Source organism: Nyctibius grandis, chromosome 5 (assembly GCF_013368605.1).
Source record: "Nyctibius grandis isolate bNycGra1 chromosome 5, bNycGra1.pri, whole genome shotgun sequence".
Lineage (NCBI taxonomy): Eukaryota > Metazoa > Chordata > Aves > Nyctibiiformes > Nyctibiidae > Nyctibius > Nyctibius grandis.
Genome location: NC_090662.1, coordinates 60,100,773 through 60,121,116, shown reverse-complemented (window position 1 = coordinate 60,121,116; position 20,344 = coordinate 60,100,773). Strand labels below are relative to the sequence as shown.

At 41.6% G+C, this 20,344-nt stretch overlaps 1 protein-coding gene across 1 annotated transcript in view; it reads left to right on the top strand.

Moving 5' to 3' along the window:
• The first annotated feature begins 3,134 nt into the window (after positions 1 to 3,134).
• Positions 3,135 to 20,344, top strand: part of TNRC6B (trinucleotide repeat containing adaptor 6B) — a 134,264-nt gene continuing 117,054 nt past the window's right edge. Inside the window, 2 exon segments of the mRNA XM_068401270.1 lie at positions 3,135 to 3,338; positions 20,165 to 20,237. The gene's annotated coding sequence lies outside the window, so the exon portion shown is untranslated.

The window sequence follows — 20,344 nt, the reverse complement described above, 5'->3', positions numbered from 1 at the left end:
GCTTGCTTTCTATAGTTCAAATTTGTTCTGTAGCATGAAACTACAGGGACAATGGAGCGTGGTATCTTTTGCTCCTCTGAAATGAAAATGTCTGGTTTCCTAGGCTTATTCAAAATAAATCATATTGCTTCACCTTGCTTTCCATATTCTGCAACAAGCGCACCAAAACCCTGAGCAAAACATATGAAGGAAAACCCACAAAAGAACACCAGTAAGTGGAAAGGGAATCTAAATAGAGAAATGATTTTTTTTTTTCTACTTAAGGTCAGCAACTTGGACATATCCTTCTCTCCCACTGCATGCAACCTGCTCTCGGTACATTAGTGATTTCTGCTTACGCGAAGAAAAATACATGTGGATATAGACAGGATATAGACGGTTCCTACTTGGTGAATAAACAATGAGGAACAGAGGCAAGATGCACACACAATTTATACTACTACTTCATATTGATTTATACAGTGCCTTTTGCATTCCTTAAAGCACTACAGTAACAAGTATGTATATACCCAATATAAAGTCTTATTTATATTAATGGAGCTCTTTCCCCCACCAATCAATGTAAAAATCAATTACCATTACTGAATGGGGAAGCCATCAAAAGCTTCACTGCTGTCTACTGACTTGTGTAGCCTGAGCTGCCATGCCAGCAGCACACATTGTTTTGCTGTGCTGGCAGCTGTCCCTCCTGGTGATGACTAACCTGTAAAGGGCTCTATGGCTCTTCCAAGACAGATTGTGTTTTCACTGAACACCCATAGACCTGTTCACTAATACGACAGGCACATCACATCTCTATAGTTCTCTCTTCAGCACCAAAACAGTGTTTTCAGCTGGCCTACTATTCTGTTCATCACGTTGCAACAAGATTCTCTGGAGAAGATCAAATGAAAACATTGCACTGGCATGCAGCCCTGGGTGAGGTCAGGAAGTGAAGCCATTAAGATAACTGCAGTCTTCAAAAATACTGGAGAATAAGGAGAATGACAATGAGCATAGAAATTTGGTACAAGCAAGCATACCCTCTCTCTCCTCCTAGTTTATCCTCCACATGCTTCTGTTACTCCGTATCTTCCTCTCAGTGCTTTCTCTCCCTGTCAGTTCCAGAGACTTATATGCTCCTTTGGCCATACTCTTCTGCTCTGCTAATCCTAAACCCTTCTTTGTCCCATGTGGGTCCTGCTTATACGTCCCCCTTTTTCTTCCTTCCCTTTCTGAGATCCAGCAGTGCTGCCTCACACCTGCTCTCCAGACCTTTCCAGCCCCAGGGTAACACTGCTGCACCTCAACCCCAGCTTCACATCACCTCCCAGGACAGTGTCCCCAGCGTAGCTCCTACCTCAGTCTCCCACTACTCCATCCCCGCAGCCCTGTTTCTGGCTCAGCCCACTCCATAGATACTGAAGATCAGCATTTCTTTTTCTCAATTACATTTATGAATGTTACTGTAGCCACTGCAAAACCCTTTTTCACAGGTTTTCCTGATTGCTATTCACAGCTTCCATCTGAAAATTACAGAAGTCATTTTCAGCTCGGAGAGCCTGCACAATGAAGGGACCGTAGATACCGTGAACTGAGCTGTCTGGAGCACCACAGCCTGCAAAGCCTCAGGCCTTCTTCCAAAGGAAACCCCAGCTGGCTCTAAAAGGCATGAAGGGCAAAATGCTGCTTTATGGAAGCCAACGGCCCAGCTCCTATCAGCCCTAACGAACCCCAGCTTCGGCCCGTGAAGTGTAAACCACACGTCGGCTAAGTAATCAGGCCAGCCCGGATCACCGGCCACCCCGAGGCCGCCCTGAGGCCGCCGGGGACCAGCCTCCACCGCTGAAGGCAAGTCCTGAGGGAACGTGAAGGCCGGCAGGAGAGAGGTGGACAATAAACCTCCCTCCCCGCTGCCTTCCTGCAGGTCCGTGTGCGGAGACAGGCGGCGACAGACAGGGCAGCGTGGGGAGCCGAATCCCGCTGCTGCCATGAGCCGCTTTGGCCGGACCCCTCCGCCCCTTCCCCTCTCCCCCCTAACGGCCCCCGTCACGTGCGCAACGGCCCTGGCCACGTGGGGCCCGACAGGCACGCAGCATCGCCCCGCCCTGCCCACGGCTTCACGCGGACCGGCACCTCCCTCTCCACCCTCCCGTCAGCGCTCTAGGGAGATTGACAGTGAAATCAACCAATCAAAAGCACCTTCTTCGCTTCCCCTCCCCCGCGCGGCCATCCCCCACGCGTACGGTTGCTGTGTCATCTGGCGGGTGACATCGCGGGCCGTTGCCAGTTGGCTACGGAGTCGTCGGCCTCTCGCCAATGGCCTTGCAAGCCACACGACTGACATCTTCCCTGCCCAATAGTTGTTATAGTTGTTTCAGGGAGGGCGTGACCGCGAAGGGAGGGGCGGAGCAAGGGGTAAATGTCGTTGGGGACGGTAGGGAGTGTGGCGTTGTTGCCGTTCCGCGGCGGGGACGCCTGGTGCCGCTGAGCGGCAACAGCTGCAGCCGTACTCGTTATCGCGCGTGCCCGTCACAGCGCCCCGCCCTTGGGGCCGGCAAATAAAGTAGACACACTGACGTAACCCTTTCTCCCGCCTCGGCTGAAGATGGCCCCAGCGCGGCCGCGAAGGGGCCACCAAGGAGAGCAGCTCGGTGGGCGGGTCTTCGAGCTCTTATGGTGTAAAGGGCACTTCTCTTCTCCAATGGTGTCCGAGGTTGCAACGCGCAACCCAATCCGTAGCGCGGAAGGGCGGGGCAAGAGGGGCTAGCGAGCGGGTGCCCCATTTAAGGGGCAAATCTCGCAGCCAACTGGCAGAAAGGAAGAAGGGGTGGGAGCCAGTGAGGGTTGCGAAGGGGGCAATGTTAACCGATGATAGTCAGCAAGTGTAACCAATCAGTCAGGGTGTAGTGACGCGACAGTCCAATTAGAAGCGCTGAGAGGCGGGAGTTGCACTGTGATTGACGTGGGCCGTGGCTAATGGGCGGAGAGATCCCCGAGGCTCTTCCCAATGGGCAGCGTGTAGGGGCGGAAAGTGGAGCGGAGGGAGAAGACGAGCAGGCGGGATGGCCAGTCAGCGTGGGGGCCGGCGGGGCGCCGTCCAATGGGCGGTGCGAGGGGCGGTGCGGGGGCGTGTCTCGGTGTGTTTGGGTTCGTGCTCCTCGGGGGAGGGAGACGGCGGCGAGGAAAGTTTGTGGTTTTTTTTTTTTCCCCGGTGGGGGTTTGGCGCGGGGGGGACACACGTTTTTCGCAGCTTCTTCGCGTTTGTTTCCTGGGTTCGTGTTTCCCGGGTGGGCGGGCGGAGCCGCCCCCGGCACTGAGAAGAAGGGGGCTCAGCGCACCGCGGCGGCGCCTCAGCGGTGAGTGCGGGACAGGCCCCCCTTATTCCCGCCCCCCCCCGCGTCGGGCAAAAGGGTCGCGGGCCGCGGGCCTCCCTCAGGGCCCTTCCCGCCCTCTGAGGACCCTCGCGCCGCCTGTGAGGGGGCTTTTGGCGCCCAGCGCGCGCGCCCCCTCCCCCCCCTCCCCGAGGTGTGGTGTCTCGGGGTGGGGGGGGCGGCCGGAGCCGGGCCGGCGGGAGGGGCCCCGAGCGGCGGCTCAGGGGAGCTGCCCCAACGGCGCCGGGGCTGCTCCCCCCACCCCGGTGAGCGCCTGTCCTGGGGCAGAGCCGGGCTCGCGCCGCCCCCTCCTCGCCGCCCGCCTCACGTGCGGTCGTCGCCCGCCGCGGCTGCGCCCCGCCGCCCCCTTCGGTTTTCCCGACAGGGCCCCGGCGGGACGCACAGGCGGTCCCAAGGCCGCTGCCCGGCGCCGTGGTGCGCAGCGCCGGGCGCTCGGCTGGCTGCCGAGCCCGGGGAAGGGCCGCCCGCCCGCTCGCTTGTACGGGCCGGGCAAGGTGTACAACGGCGGAAAGACCGAGAGGAGCTTTTTTTGTGGCTGGGGAAAAAAGCGGTTTTGTGTGGCGTGGGGACAGTCCTGAGGTTACGTTGATACCACTCCAAACCGCACTGGATGTGTTGAACATGATGCTAGTTAAAATGTGTGTATGTGAGTGGGAGGAGTGGCCGTGCTCAGAGGTGTGTCCCCGCCGGGGGGGAAAAAAAAAAAAAGTTTCTCGAGCTGTTTGTAGCAAAATGAGGGAATGTTTGTTTGTAGAGACACTTCACCGGCTGTGGATAACGCTGCTTCTAACATGGTACCTTGCGAGCTCAAATCTCTTTCATGAAAATGCGTGCAGGAGTATCTTCTACAGGATGGAGCTTAGGCTTGTTGAATAAAACCAAGTTTCAGCAAAGTATTTTCCTAGCTAAAGTAGACAAGTGGACTGCAGTTTGCTACTGCAAACGGTACTTCTTTTTTCCGTGTTTAACGTTTCACTAACCTTAAGAATATTTGTTAAGATATCTTTGTATAAAGTTAACTTCTTTTTTACAATCCATAATTATTATTTTTTAATCATGACTTGTTAGGTTTCAATGTTGCATTTTCATCCTCTGTGAAAACTGTGAATCTTCCTGAGAAATAGTAGCTAGATCTTTGGGTTTGTATAGCTCCCTATTTGAAAGGTCAGTTTTACTTAGTATTTTTTTGTAATATTGCTATCCAGTTGAATTGGATTTTAGTTTCTGCTACAAGTGTTGTAGATTTGCAGTGTTGTTAAATACGTGCACAAATTTAAGCAGCTTTGTAGTTAGTCTACACTGAAGTTGCTCAACTAGTCCCTCCTCTCCTATGGTGACTCTCTCTAATGGTACAGATTCTGTGGAACATGTGTGCTGTTGAGAAGCTGGGTAAATGCTCTCATCTGCTGCGTTACCTGAGGTCCTGAATTTAAACATAAGGTCAAGTTTTTCTACATGATCCATGGTTAGTGCAGGGACTGCCATGTAGATGTACCTCAGGGAGTGGTTTGTAAGGGTGACTTTTCACCCTTACAAAGAAGGGATGAAGAAATCACCCTGCAAAAAGCTGAGGCTGGGGAAGGGGGAATGGAGCTCAGAGCGGTAGTAAGTGTGTGTTAGCTTTTCTGCTGTGAAGTTTTGGGGGCAGCAAGGCACAGGCACATCTTTATAGAAACTAGGTGAGGTTGTCATTATACCTTTTACTTTCATCTTGGTTAGCTATATTGCATGCAAATGTTTCGTGAATATACAATTTTATGTAAAACTATACGTATGTATAGAATTAGCTCAGAAGTTTTCAGTGCTGATTGGTAAAATTCTAATGTGCATACTTCTCTTCTGAACTTGGTCTTGTTTTCTGTTTTCTCATAATGTTGTTATCCAGATGCTTAGTAAAGGAAATCACTTCAATCTTCTAATGTGGAAGTACTGGCGGGAAAAAAAATTAATTATAAACCAGTCAGTGTCCCTTGATTAGGCAGCCTTGTGAATCAGTACATTACTGCATTTTCTGTATAGCTGCAAATTTAGCTGGAAATCTAAGCTTTCGTTTAAATAATAAGCTCAAATGTTTGGAAATAAAAATCTTGAAACTGAATACAAAAAGCTTTGTCTACTGGAGTTTGTATGACTGAATAGTCCAATAAAACATTCAGGTAGAATGTGTGTCATGGCTTTTCTTGGTGATGTTTGATCATTAAATTGATGGTGGAGAATGACTTGAAGAGGAGAGAGCTTCAGGAGAGAATTTTGCATAGTTCTGAGGTAGTGTATATTACCTTAGATTGGCCTCCTGTCATAGGAAGTAGAAAATTAGAAATAAATTTGTTTTGCAGAAGTAATACATAATATACATCACATATAGAGATAGCCGCATCTAGAACAATGGGATGAATAGCTGCATCCAGAATGATGGAAAGAATTGGAGGACTGCTATAGAATAAGTCATTTGAAAATATGTTCAAATGGGGTTTGTGCTCGTGGGGTTTTTCCTCCAGTAAAGCTGGTGTATTTCGGCTCGCAGAAGAGATTGGATTTACAATTAAGCAGTATGAACTGGAGAACATAGAATAAGTCTTAGTTATTGACTTGAATGAGTTTATTAATAGTCTACTTAATGGTTCAGTTACTTTATTCTCCATTTTCTGCAGAATGCTTGGATGCAAAGTCTTTTGTCCTAGTCGCTTATTGCCATTATCATGTTTATTTTCTCGGAATGCCTTTTTAGACATAGATACTGTCTGATTTGTGCAATAATAGTAATAATAACGATTAGCAGTTATTTTCCAGCTTCTTTGCAGTGACTTTCCTCAGTAATTGCTCTCTAGTGCTGCTATTAGATTCACAAATTCTCTAATACTTCTACTTACAGTGTACCTTATAGCTTACAGCTATTCAATTCTTTATTATTAGATTTTATTTTTCACTCAGCCTTTGTCTGTGTATAATTTCTGGATCAGTAAACGTGTCATTGTGAAGAACTTGCATTCTTTGTCTTCATGTGATAAATTAAGCTTATTTAGCGCATAGATAAGGGCGGGGGGAGTACCTGATACTAGCAAATACATACCAGTGGTTCTCTTTTAACTTAAACGTTTTCTGTCACCTCAGTGCTTACAAAATGTGTTTACCTGAATTGTCTCTGGCACTGCTTTTAATGATCTTTGTTGTGATTTCAGAAATTTTACTTGTGAAACGTTACACTATCTTGGGGAAACAATAGCAAGAAGATGTCAGTTTTCGGTTCTAATAGCAAGAACTTAGCACAGAGATGTTGAGCAAACAGTAACATATATTTCTAATTGTTTGATCAGATGTGATAGAATAAAACGTGGATTCTTGCTGATAGTCTTCCTTAACGTTTACTGTCTTTCTCCCTTTTCAAATAAAATACATACACTAAGTTCACTTGTTCTTTCAGCAAACAAAGTGTGGATAGGGACTGAAGAATTCGTTTTAATTTGTTGTGAATCCAAACTAAACTTTCTGCTACTATCTGCTAATAAAAATGGGGACACTTTTTGGTACTTCAGCCAGCTGTCACTGTCAGACAAGGAGTTGTCTGCTGGTATTTCTGCTTGTGGGGTGACTAGGGTAATAGCAATCAGGATATTCTGATTGCTGTCCCCTGTCAATTCCAACGGATAATAAAACTCTTGTACTTCCTTGCATTGCTCTGCTGTACTGTTCATACCTTCTTTGCGTTGCACTTTTAATTTTTTTTCTTCAGGGAAGTAAGCATGATTTGCTGCAAAGAGTTGGTACATTCTACTTTTTTTCTCCTTTAGAGCAGTAGGCAGCGAGTATGTTAAATAATTTTTCCTTTTGCTTCTTATAGCGGTAAGAGGGAGAGGGTGGTTTTGCACTTACTATGGTTTGCATGTTGTAGGGGAATGTTCTGAGGTTTTTAAGTTTTCGTCAGTGTAAGGGTTGTGGTTGGAGTTTAGATGTTCTCCGTGTTTACCATGTAGTGAGCTATGGAGATGACCTTTTCCAGTTTCAGCTAGTCAGTACGGATTGCATTTCTGGGCCTTGCCAGCTTTAGTAGTTCTGAAATCAGATATCTTGCATGTATTTCCTGATTTAATGTCTGTGGATTAGAAAAAACACAATAGTTCTTCGTGGAAAAAATCTGGGAAGAAAATTGATGTTCTGTCTGAGACTTCCACTGTTCAAAAGTTTTTCAATATCTATTTAAAAGGGTAAAATGGATCTGAAAGTAGCTCTTAACCCAGTTTAGCTTTTAGGTCTGTGGAGAAACATACTGCTTGTCAGGCAGGATAAATGGGAGGTACTATTAGGCAGCATTCATGCTGTGTGCCATAGGACAGTGGTCAGAATAAATGTGTAAAGTATAAACTGGTAGTCAATATATTTTGACCCTGTCAGGCAGAAGACTGAAGGCTGAAAAGCTAATTAGCGGATGAAAGGATAAGAAGCAAAGTTGCAAAACAAAGAGTTGATAATTTTAGATAGCTTGACAGAGGATTAGGCAAAAGGTGACAAAATAGCATCATGTTGCCTGTGTGAGGGGAAGCACCCTAAGCCATCTAAATGAGTAGCGAAGTAAGTGTCATTAATGTTTTTACTTGCATTTTATTTTTATAATTTCATGATAGGTCTTGACAGCATTATAAAAAGTACTGTAGCGAAAAACAACCTGACAAAGGGTTTTTCAGTAGTGTATTCATTTTTCTGGTAGTGAAGTCTGTTCTGTACCAGGAGGAATTTATTCTTTTATGCTGTTTGATTTGGTAGCTGTCTACAAAGCATGTAGTTTTTATGAATACTGTTAACTTTCTTCTGTTAAGTTTAGAGATTTTCAGATTCTAGGCTCTGTTTTGCTAGTTGAAAATGCTTCTTCCTGTTCCTCTGATAATCTTGTATCCTAGGGTTGCCGTTTTTTTTTTTTTCCTACTGGAGTCTCTCCTTTTGTTACAGCAAACATTGCATCTCGCAGTCCTCTGCTGTGTTCTTCATGTGGCAAAAGTAGACATTGTGAGAAAGTTTCACAAGTTAAATTGGAAGTATGATTTTTAAATCAAGAAGCTAAATGTTTGAAAAACTGTATGTCAGGATTCTTGTTTTAAAACTGGTCTATTAAGTCTGCACATGATCAGAATTGAGAAACATCTGGGCTACTCTTAAGGCAGTCATTACTGACTTTCCTAGCCCTGTGACCTCTCTGCAAAAATCTCATGGCTGTTATCACATGCGTCGTAGGAAAGGCGTTCACCTCTAGGAGAAAGAAGTAACCCTCCAGGGATTTGACGGTCTACTGTGGACTAAACATGCTTTGGCCCTAAGGCCATCCACCAGTGTTAGTAGGAGCAGGCCTTCTTGCCTTGCTGCTTCTTACAGCCAAGAGATAAAAATCACTCAGCAACCCTGTGTCAGCATGATCAAGTTATAAACATGGATGTCTTATGAGCTATGTGTGGCTGAAGAGACACAGGTTGTCCAGCTCTGCATTTGTATCTTTGAAAACCTTTTACTTCTCTCCTGGGACACTTTTTAGATCTTTAGAAATATTTGATGAATCTTTCTGGAGATGATTGAAATGCCGTACAGTTCAGTTTATTTTCTCACTACAGCTGACAGTAGAATCTCCTTTATATACAGCAGTACCATAACTTTGTGATTTAAAAGTTCTTCCAGAAATTATATTTTGTAGAAGGTTAAATCACCTATACATTCGTTTTCTTTATTAATACAGTGAAACACTATTTGAAATGTCCCAGGTTTCTGTTGCTTGCACACTGTGACTTGAGAAACCGTAAGTTAATAATATTAGTGGGTACAACTAGCTTGAGGAACAATGTCTTTAATACAAACTTAGAGAAAGTATTAGTATAAATTTTTGTTTAATTTTTTTTGTCTCCGAGGTAGAGGAAGGGAATGTCTCCTGTCACCCCAGCTTCTTACAGAAACCAAAATATAGTTCAGTCCAAAATGAATTATGATCCATCCTTGACCTGAAGCAGCTGAAAATCACTTTAAGAAAGAAGGCCATAACACATGTTGCATGAAATAGTTGCTTTACAACATTGTCAGCTACTTTTATCGTTTTTAGTATCTTTCTTTGTGACCCTCTCTAGAATTTTTATGAGTTGAGATTTTTCCCAGGTATTTTTGTGTGATTATAACAATATTCTTATATTGCTGTAAATGTAGCAGCAATCTTCCCAACTCTGTGTTGGGAAGATGCTTATTCTGAAATTCTAGTTTGGGTTTTTTGTTTTGTTTTGTTTTTTTTAAGTTCAACTTAAACTGCTTCTAAGTAAGAATCTAAAAGAAAGAGCGCTTTGGCACAAATGTGTGTCCACACAGCAAGTTTTACTATTACGGCCATTGTAATTTAAATTCGTATCCTTCTGTATGTATTTGGGTTCTGAGAAGCATTTGTTGCAAATTAGCTTTCTAACTTTTTCTGTTTGTCAAATGGCTAAGATTCTGCCTTGTTGGATTTTAATTGCATTGTACCAGATGTCTATTCTTGCACTCAAAAATACAGATGAGTTTTTTTTGATGAGGAGAACAAGAATGAAAAAGAATCAAGCCACAGTGCTTGTTTGGGACTGTTTATCAAGACACAGACCGTTTTTCATTGACATTGCAAAAAAAATTCAATATTTGATATTTTTAAAATTTTTCTTACATTGGAAAGTTTTTAAAGATGGATACTGTCTTTATACTAGTATTCCCCTTCCCCTCATATTAAGTGTCTTTTTTGTGCTGATTTTATATAGGCACAGCTCATATATTTCCTAGCCCTTCAAAACAAAATGGGATACTAAAGCTTAAATTGAGGGTTTTTTAATATAACTGCTCTTTGCTTGGATAAATGTTTGGGTGCTTCAGGATCCTCTCATCCATTTTCTGAGGCTGGTGTGGTGACAGCATGAAGAACATGTGCGGATTTTAGTTGTTTTTCAATGTTTCTATTATATTTAATAAAAGATTAGGGGGATGTTAGCTACGTTTCTGATGGCACTCACTTTGCTGAATGGTACTTGAAAGGGGAAAAAATATTTTTTGCTGCACAGCTAGGCTTTTCACTCGCTTTTTAAACTATGTAGTTGCAGTAAATTATCTGTCTATAACTTTCTTTGCTTGGCCTTTTTAATTTTTAGAGTGTACAGAGAAGCAACCAAAACTGGCCGATAATCTTCTCTTTTGTTGGAAGTTAACTCCTCTGGTTCTTTCATATTCAAAGGCCACCCTTCTTTCTTTTCCCCGTCCTTGGCAATTCATGTATTGCAGAAAAATGATTGATACTAAAAAAGACTTCCTGTTGATTGAAAAGTAAATTAGCTTGTGGAGAAGTGTCTCGGGGGGAAAAAGTAGAAGTCCCATTGTATCAAATACTTTTAACATTGGCTAATAAGCAATGGAAAACACTTCTGACAGGGTAACATAGTGGTGGCCTCAGGGCAAGAATACAGTGACATAATTGGTCTGTTCTGTCCCCAGCTCTAAGCCTGTACTTATCCAACGCTGGATAATGTTACTTTCACCAGTTTAGGTAACTAGATAAACTGGTACTGCCTTGTGTATGGATACTGTGTATCAGCTTAACTTGCCCCTGCTTCAGCTGGGTATGTAAATAAACTGAAAGTAACTTTATTTTACAAAGTTTTAACTCAAAAAATAACTGGGAGTTATCTATTACTACAGTTTCAGATTGAATAAATGATGAATAAAAACTAACACATAAAAGTGAAAAACATTCAAACCTAGGAGTAAATTTGAAGAGTTAGGTTTTTAGATATGGTGGGAAAGCTTGGCTGTGGAAATAAATAGTCATGTATTGCAGGTAGGTAGCCTAAAGGCAGACTTGTATATTTTTGGCAGAAATAATAAAAATTGGTTACCTATCTTTTAAATGCCACTTTCAAAGGAAATTAGATGTGAATGTTGAACTGTTTTATGCCAAACCAAAAAGACTGAAAATGTAGGGCCCTGGACCTCACACATACTTGAGCAGATCCAAAACTCTTCTTGCAGATAGTTCCACATTTGATTGAGCATGTTTATATTTGATGGGTGGACTGTTTGGTGGATGAGGAATTGGTTGGGTGGTCACATCCAGAGGGTAGTGGTCAATGGCTCAATGTCCAGATGGAGACTGGTGACAAGTGGTTTCCCTTAGGGGACCGTATTGGCACCAGTACTGTTTAATGTCTTCATCAGTGCAGTAGACAGTGGGATCAAGTGCACCCTCAAGTGCAGGTTTGCAGACAACACCAAGCTGTGTGGTGCGGTTGACACACCTGGGGGAACGGATGCCATCCAGAGGGACCTGTGCAAGCTTCAGAAGTGATTCTGTCAGAGATTGCAGGATCGTATTGCTAATAACTTTCATTTTGTTTTTAAATTAAAAAAAAGAATTTAGCCATAGAAAGTGAGTGTATTGCCTCATTTCTTTGAAAAAGATCGAAATAACATTGTTGAATATAGAGCAGATTTTTGAAAATTGGTTTTCTGTTCCTTTCTTAGGTGCCTAATTAGCTGAGAAGTACAATTCAGACTGATGTCGATCTATAAATATTGATGAAGCTGAACTTGGCAGCTGGTTATGTTGAAAGTTGGTGTTTGCAATTATAGTTTAGAATTATTTGCTTAACAACTCAGTATTTGTTTTCTTTGACAATAATAGTGTTAAAATCTTGGACTTCTTTGCATATATAATCATGTTAGTAGAAAGTCAGAATGTCTTTGTATAAAACAGAAAACTCAGTTACTAATGATTAGAAATGCGGTAAATATGGAGCATTTATTTGGAAAATTTCGAGGTATAAACCAGCCAAGAGTGAAGTAAAAAATAAAAGTAAATTGTGACTTAAGCTTCATTCTCCCCCCCCACCTCCCTGGTGCTCCCCCTGGCTCTGTCTCAACTCAGTCAGGGTGTAGTGCCATGATCTAGAGCTTCAGTGTTCAACAGGGTGCGCAGGTTTGTGTGTCATGACTGCTGTAGGAGTTAGCACTAGTACTGCCACGCTGGGGTGAATTTCCGAACAATGCAGCTCTTATTGTAAAAGACAACAAAACAAAACAAAAGAATGGTTTAACACAGGAAACTTTTTGATACTGTTCTAGTTATAATACAGGAAGATTGTAAGAACTGAAGAGTTTGAAAGATGCAGTATTGTCCAATCCTGTGATGTATTTGAATGATTTTTAGTAGTGCTGTCTTTAACTCTTGTAACTGCTGAAGTTGCCATTTAAACGTGTCAGTGAATAAGCCACCTCTCCCCCTTTCCTGTGCACATGCCTGCTTACTGCCTTATCAGTTTTAATTTAGTTACTACTGCTGGTTTTGATAAACATACTGTTATATAGGACTTGACGACTGTTACTTTTGGCTCAAAAGGAGACCTTAGATCCCGAGTTGTCTTTTGCGGTACGAACAATCTGATGGGATGATTCTGTTGGGATTATCAGCAGTATAGTTATTCATAGCTTTCAGGTTTAAAGTTGAGCTGTTGAGAAGTAGATTTCTCTCTCATCATAACATTTTGCTTAAGATGGACAAAGGTGTTTAAAGTCTTTGGCCTAGTATAACATCCCCCCTTCCTTCTCTTCACCTCTCATCCTGGAAACTCAAGTTCCCTCTATATTTTGAAGACTTACTGTCATTTTGCAAATGTCCTGAAATAAAGGCTTGCTACCGTTGTACTGGTTTTGCTCCAGTGGTGCTGAAGCATTGGGAATGCTAGTATACATGGATTGCTGGCACTTTGAGCATGTTGACTGCATCCCAATTTTTGCCACCAGGGCACCATTAAATTACATGATAGTTTTAATACACATAGTAATGACTGCTTGTGGGCAATTAGGATTCAGAGCATTGCTACCATTATCATGCAGAAGCAGTATTAGCAGTGTGAAATAGCCCCTTTTTTGTGCCTGAAAAGCATTAGTTTGCAAGACCTGGGAGAACAGAAGATGAGCAATTGAAAAGAATGGCGTTTTTTATAGCAATGGTTTGTTTCCAACTTTGCTAAAAAATCCCTTTCATTTTGTTGTCTGGGTGAAACTTTGATATGGAGCTGAAAAAATAGCCAATATTCTCACCTCATCATGTTTTAGTTCCTAGATGCTCCAGTCATCATCAAAACTGTTACTATGCTGCTGACTGTCAAGGGCTGGTTGGAGAGGGGAGAGAGCAAGGGGAGTGTTCTGTGCTCTGAAGAGCTTACAGTGAAAGACAAGAAATAGATGGACATGCAGTGTTATTCAAGAATTAAGATAAAGAGTACTCGTAACAACCTCAATTTCTAGTTTTCCATAAACACTGTGATAGAGTGTTGAAGGACTTGAAGAGAAAAACTAGAAATAGTTCTGAGGATGTTTGTTACGTATACATACATATGTACGCACATACATTTGTATATATGTATATAAACGTGTATATATATATATATGCTTCAGTGACACTGAAAAGGTAGAGTGGGACAATGCACAAAGGACTTTGGAAGACTTAACTAGTGGGCAGGCTTGGGCTGACTATAGTTGGGACATAACCTTGAGTACAGTTGAGAAGTGATGTGTAGTGTACGATAGGCTGCTGAGGCAAAGTAGAGACAAGTACCTTTTATGTTCACTGTAACCTTTAATGGATTCTTTAGCAAAACCAGTATGAGCAGGAAAGAAGTGAATTTTTATGTTGCTTTGTGCAGTAGAAAGTGCCTAAAAGGTGTAAGCAAAACATTTTTTAAAATATGCCTTTCAATTTCTTTTTCTTTTAGTGGGAGGAGGAACATTTAGCACCTTAAATGTTGTTTGTATAAATGTTTTGGAACACTGGGAAGGTGGCAATGCAGTGTTCTGTCTTCAGCTCATGTTTCAAGGCTGTTTTCAGATTCAAGAGCTAGAAACAGGATTTTCTAAACAGAAAGTCTGACCTGGGACCATTTTTGTGCAGTCCAAGGCTGCCTTTCCGTACCCTGCTTTTGAAACTGATTATCTGGTAGCCAGGTGATCAAGTGAATACAATTTTTGCTTTTTTAAAGGTTATATAATATAGACACGAATTAAGTATTACTAGTTTGCTCAGAAAAAGCCCCATAAATGTGATTTGAAAAGCATCCTTTTGTGCTTGTTTCTCATGTCCTCCTTAACATTGAGTCAAAAAGGGAGACATTCTTTAACCAAAAAAAAAAAGCCAAACTCACTAATGATTGGGTTTTCTTGAGCAGCTCATACTGTGAATTGTCCATTTAGCAAAAAACCCTGACATCTTCAGGAGTGTTCTATTCTGTGGAAGTGGTTTGCTAATTTATATTTGGGCTGTTGATGTGAAAAGACTTAAGTGCTATGAATTAGGGCTTGTGTGTTGTGTATGTATAGGTTAACGACGTAACGTCTGTATAGTCCTCCTATTCTCATGTTCCCTTAGCATAGCAGTACAGACTAATGTACGTGATATCTATTCCAAGTTACAATTATTTATCTTGTCGTTGAAAGTGGCTGTGTCATATCTACATTAACAGCTGAACCATTTTCCATATAGTACAAAAAAACATCAGTGCAGAGAAGTTAATATTGAACAAAATATGAAGTTGTGCAGCCAACACTGAATTAAACATAATGGATGTTTTATCCAGTGTCATGTTTTGCTGTAGGACACCACAGTGGTTTTGTGGAATACTCAGCTGCTGTTGCTGAATGCTGTTCTCTGGGGTTTTTTTTTTTTATAAGAGGCTGAGGATTTTTGCCTTTTCCCATTCCTCCCAGCTGCTTTGTTTAGAGTCATATCTTCAGTTTGTTTTTCATTGAAGTGCTAATCCTTCCTGGATTTCCTTCCACCTAACTAAGGCAAAGAGATGGTTCTAAATATTGTGAAAGAAAGAAGTTGTAAATCCTCTCTCAAGCACCAGTAGCATCTCTCCTTTTCCTACTGAATTGTTTCTAATTGATTACAAGTTGCATTTCCCTTTTCAGTTGTGAAAAGTGAAGTGGAGAAGGACTACCACGGTGAGACCTGTCTTGTCCTGGATAATTTTTATAGTAAATCATGACTGTTACAGTGGCAGTGTGTTCTGGATGAAAAAACATGAAATATTTCTGTATTGTTTAGAAGTTGTGAATGACACTAAGCCAACTTCCCAATATCCTAATTGGATATGTAATGTTTTTGTGTAGTTATGTTAGCAGCTGGTTTTTGTGAGGTGAAGTTTTTAGAGAGCTTGAGGCCTTTTGAGCAGAAAGTGTGTTCTTAGTTGCTTCATCAGAATCATTCCATAGCAAAAGTCAGAACTAAGTTTAAAATGAAAATTTGCTGCTGTCAAACATTTACCCACTTGGCAAAGGGACAGTTAAACCACAGTGGCAGCGAAGGACCCTCTTTTTGTCTCCAAATGTACTGTAGTTAGTCAGAAATTGTTTGAATGGAAATGGTGCCCAGAAAGGTCTTGGCTAATGCTAGAAGCTCAGGAAAAAAATACTCAGTTTATGGCAGCTAATCCAATGACAGGAACAGTTTGTCATTAGATAATGCTGTACATGAAGCATGAGCTGTAGCCAACAAAACGATGCAGTGAATTTAGAAACGTGCCACCTGTTGGCTACCTTCACAACAAACCTTTCTTTTACGGTGCCTGAATAATGGCAACTGGAATAATTTAGATTTTAGTGATGTTAACTTGGATGTATAGTGGTAAACCAATAGTTCTGGACCTCTTTTCATTCCTGGAAGTTGGTTATATTTTGCAAAACCAAAATTGAAGTATTTAATTCTAGCCGTGGTTAAGACAGGGTGGTGGATTCTGAATGATTTGAAAGGGGCTTGAGTGTTAGTGCTGGTATGTTATTCTTTCAAAATAGGATGAAATACCCGACAATTGGTAGGTAATGGGATTCATTTTTACACATAGTATTTAATATTCAGGAGTTATTGTAGAATTACGTAATCACTTTCCTTGAACACACTTATGTGTATTCTCTCAGTTCTTACACAAGAAACCAGTTTCACCCCATGTTTTTTTCCCAGTTGTGAATAGAAATTATGTTTTTAGAGCTTCCTACTGTTCTGTTGTAGCTCATAGTCAGTAGGAAATTCTGTCACACGTGCTACCAGCGTTTACTGTTTCTCCAGATTTGGATGGGAGGTTGGGGGGCAGAATTTGAAGAAAACATTTTCCTAATGGCAGCCTGTTCCTTTCAGTTCTGTGCACCTTGAATATTTTGGTGTTCCTACATGGGCAGCTTATGTGAGGTGACTAGAAAGGAGGTATTTGCTGTAAGTAAAGAATTTGGTGTGCAAATGTGGGAAGATGTGCAGCACCCTAAAAAAATACTTGAGGAAAAAAGCTAGTCTAGGAGTCCTGACTCTGTACAGGATATTCTGCTGCTCCGTAGATTCCCTAACCCAGTTAAGCAAATTGCTGCACTTGACTATATTGGAACTAGGAATACATACAGAATATTTAGGAAGTTACACTGTACATGCATACAGTTCTAGTCTGTCAGGGCGGGACTTCATATATGTAAGCCAGGAGTATGTAGGTATAATGAATAGTTTCTGTTATTGCAAGATAATAGAGACGGAGTCTGATCTTTCATTGTGCCTGGGTGCCTGAACTAATAATAAGTAAGTGTTGTAGTTAGCTGATTAATACTTGATTAGGAACTGTCACAGTTCTTGGAGGGAAGGGGGAGGTCCCCCTCATTGTTCTGTCAGAGGAATGGTGCATAAATTGTGGGTGGGTTGGTTGGCTGTTTTTCCTTTTCTTCCCCTCTGGCTACCTAATCAAACTGTGTCTGCTTTCCTCGCTAAAATTTATCCAGTGCAGCCCAGGCAAGCGGGTTGATGCATCCTAAAGCCGTGGCTGCTAGCAGAAGTGGGTATTTACTCTGAGGGATTGAATTAGGAAGAGATGTATGCATGATATTTACATTCTGTTCTGACTGTGGTAGACACTGAGATTCTCCTTGCTGTAAAGTCTTCGTAGTCCTGCTCAGCTATATGTCGCGTTTTGTCTTTAACCCAAACTGTTTTTAGTGGATTCTAGTCTCTTGTGCCGCTTTGACTTTGCTAATTAACATTGCTATTGCTCTAGAAACATAGGCCTAAATTTGTCAGAGTAATGGGAGGAGGACGATCAGTCATTTCTTGTCTTATGTCTATTAAAAGTTAGATACTGACGAGAGGCTTTTTTCAATTAAGGATAGGAATCCATACTCCATGAATAAGAGTCTGTAATGAGATAAGACAGATTACTGGCATAATTAGTAGCAGTTTGCTCTTTTCCCATGGAGACATTAGTGGTCCATAAGCATGTGGTGGTTTGGAATTTTGAACGCTTTTGCTAGATACTAATGCTATAGTATTTCAGTATCCAGCCTGCAACAACCCCTTTCTGGGAAAAGCTGTTTTTAGGAAATATTGCAGAAGCTGGCCAGTCCTCCAACTTCAGATCCTATGCTGTCAAAAACTGCACAGACACTTCATTAGTCTTGCTTTTTGGCTGATACTCTCATTGGATGGAGGTACATGTCAGAAATACACAATAAAACTGCTAAGTCAACAACAGCCTTTGACTCCACCTGTAAAGTATTGTGTACTTGACTGCGTAGATTAATAATAGTGTGTTAAATGGCGTGACTGGATATTTTTGAGATTTTTTTAGGGAGATGGATGATAGTTTAACATTCAGTCGAGGAACACATTTTTAATTTTTTTCCTATCATTTTGGAAATTAATAAGGAAAATTGGAAACTTACAGACAACAGAGTGGGTTACTCTTACCTCTGCATATTATTTTAAATATATTTCAGTACTAGAAGTATTTCCTTAATCTTATACTGTCTAGTGAAGCCAGGTAAATCCAACTTGCTCTACTTGGTTTGCTAAGATGGAAGCAGTGTTTTTTTTTCAATGGAGGAAATATTACAAAGTGGTAAACGTTATGGCTGCTTACTCATTTCAGAGTATGTGTTCACTTATTGTAAAAGTAATCAAGAGTTTGAGTTTTATTAGACTTCTGTCTCTAGAGCCTTAGTTTCTAACAATGATTTCAAATGCCTTGCCTGGTAAAAACATTCTCAGTTTAGGTGTGATCTCTAAGGTTGCTAATACTTTTGGGACATAATAATCTTAAGGTGTTGATGTCCTTAATGTAGATTTTTTTCACTTGGAAAACTACTTCAGAGTGATTGAGAAGACTGAACATGTTGCACCTCTGGTTTAGTGGTGCTTTGACTGCATGTTCATTTCTGGATGAAAAATGAACATTGCAGTTTTGTACCTATACATAGTAAGTAAACAGTCCAAAACTGTTGTGAGAAGGATAATATGATGATTAATAATGAGAGAATTGTAACTTGCTGCCAAACAAATAACAATTTCAGCACATGTAAAATTTGCAATGCCTAGTTTAAATGATGGCATTCATTTTAGGAGGTATTCCTGTTATCCTGTGAGGAAATGCTAGCTGTTTTTTTTTTTTCAAGTGGTTCCAGTGGCAAAGTTTACAGAAACTCTGATAGTGACAGTAAATCCTTGGAAGGGGAATTTCCTGTTCAATATCAGTTTGAGGTTTCTGTTGTGCAGCGCTATGCCAGGTACATAGTTAGACTTCAGCGTTAGGCCTGTATCTGTGGTATTTACTGAAGATTCAGAGCAAGCTGAGCGGACAGCAGACTAAATACTATGGATACAGGTATAAGATACCTCTTAAATGGTTTGTTGGGTCACAGTATAAGGATTCTTATTTTTTTTTCTCAAAACTGATTGTTGGTCTCAGTTGTATGGTGATGGGTGAGTAATAAGTATGCGGAAGCAATAAACAGTATTATGTTTTTAACATTTTCTCTGAGGTGATTAAAGATACATTTCCAGCAGTGATGCAACTTAACTGTAAAAGCCTACATTTGCTAAACTTGAGCCTAAACTTGAGCCTAAGGCTCAGCAAGTAAATGCTTTTTGCAATACATAAATCTCTTGTCTTTGAAGAATAATTTCAAAGAAGAATAATCTCTTGTCTTTGAAGAATAATTCGTGGCACAGAGCCACGAAGATGATTAAGGGGGTGGAACATCTCCCTTATGAGGAGAGGCTGAGGGAGCTGGGTCTCTTTAGCTTAGAGAAGAGGAGACTGAGGGGTGACCTCATTAATGTTTATAAATATGTAAAGGGCAAGTGTCATGAGGATGGAGCCAGGCTCTTCTCAGTGACATTCATTGACAGGACAAGGGGCAATGGGTGCAAGCTGGAACACAGGAGGTTCCACATAAATATGAGGAAAAACCTCTTTACGGTGAGGGTAACCAAACACTGGAACGGGCTGCTCAGAGAGGTTGTGGAGTCTCCTTCTCTGGAGACATTCAAAACCCGCCTGGACTCGTTCCTGTGTGATATGATCTAGGTAATCCTGCTCCGGCAGGGGGATTGGACTAGATGATCTTTCGAGGTCCCTTCCAATCCCTAACATTCTGTGATTCTGTGATAATTTCCTAGACTGGGGTGGCAGTTGAAGTGGAAGAATAGTGAGGTGAAAGGTACTTCTCTGCTTAACTCTAACCCTAACTGTAGCTCTTTTCCCCATCTCCCCAGTACTGCATAAATTACAGGGGGAGAGGGAAAGGGGGCTGTATTGCTGCTTTTGCGATTACAATTTTTTACTTACTCCACATGACTTTATTAAGATGAATACATCTTTTTCTAAATCTTTTAAGAGTAAGGGTGGCTGAGCTTTGGAGACAACTGACTTTCATTTTTGTATGTTTTTATCTAGTAACGCACACACTGGCCTGACCTTTTAAATTTTTTTTTTGTCTCCTTTTAGGGTTTCATTTTTGCACTGAATGTAGCCAGGACGGATCCTTGTGGGCTTTGGCAGCCCTTGGAAACTGTCAAAGGTAAAAATCAACCAAAGTTCAATATTGCATTCTTGAAAGTTGGAGGCGAGAAGAATGTTAGCCTATACTAGCTCTTAACCAACTATAGGATATATTGCTGTTTTCAT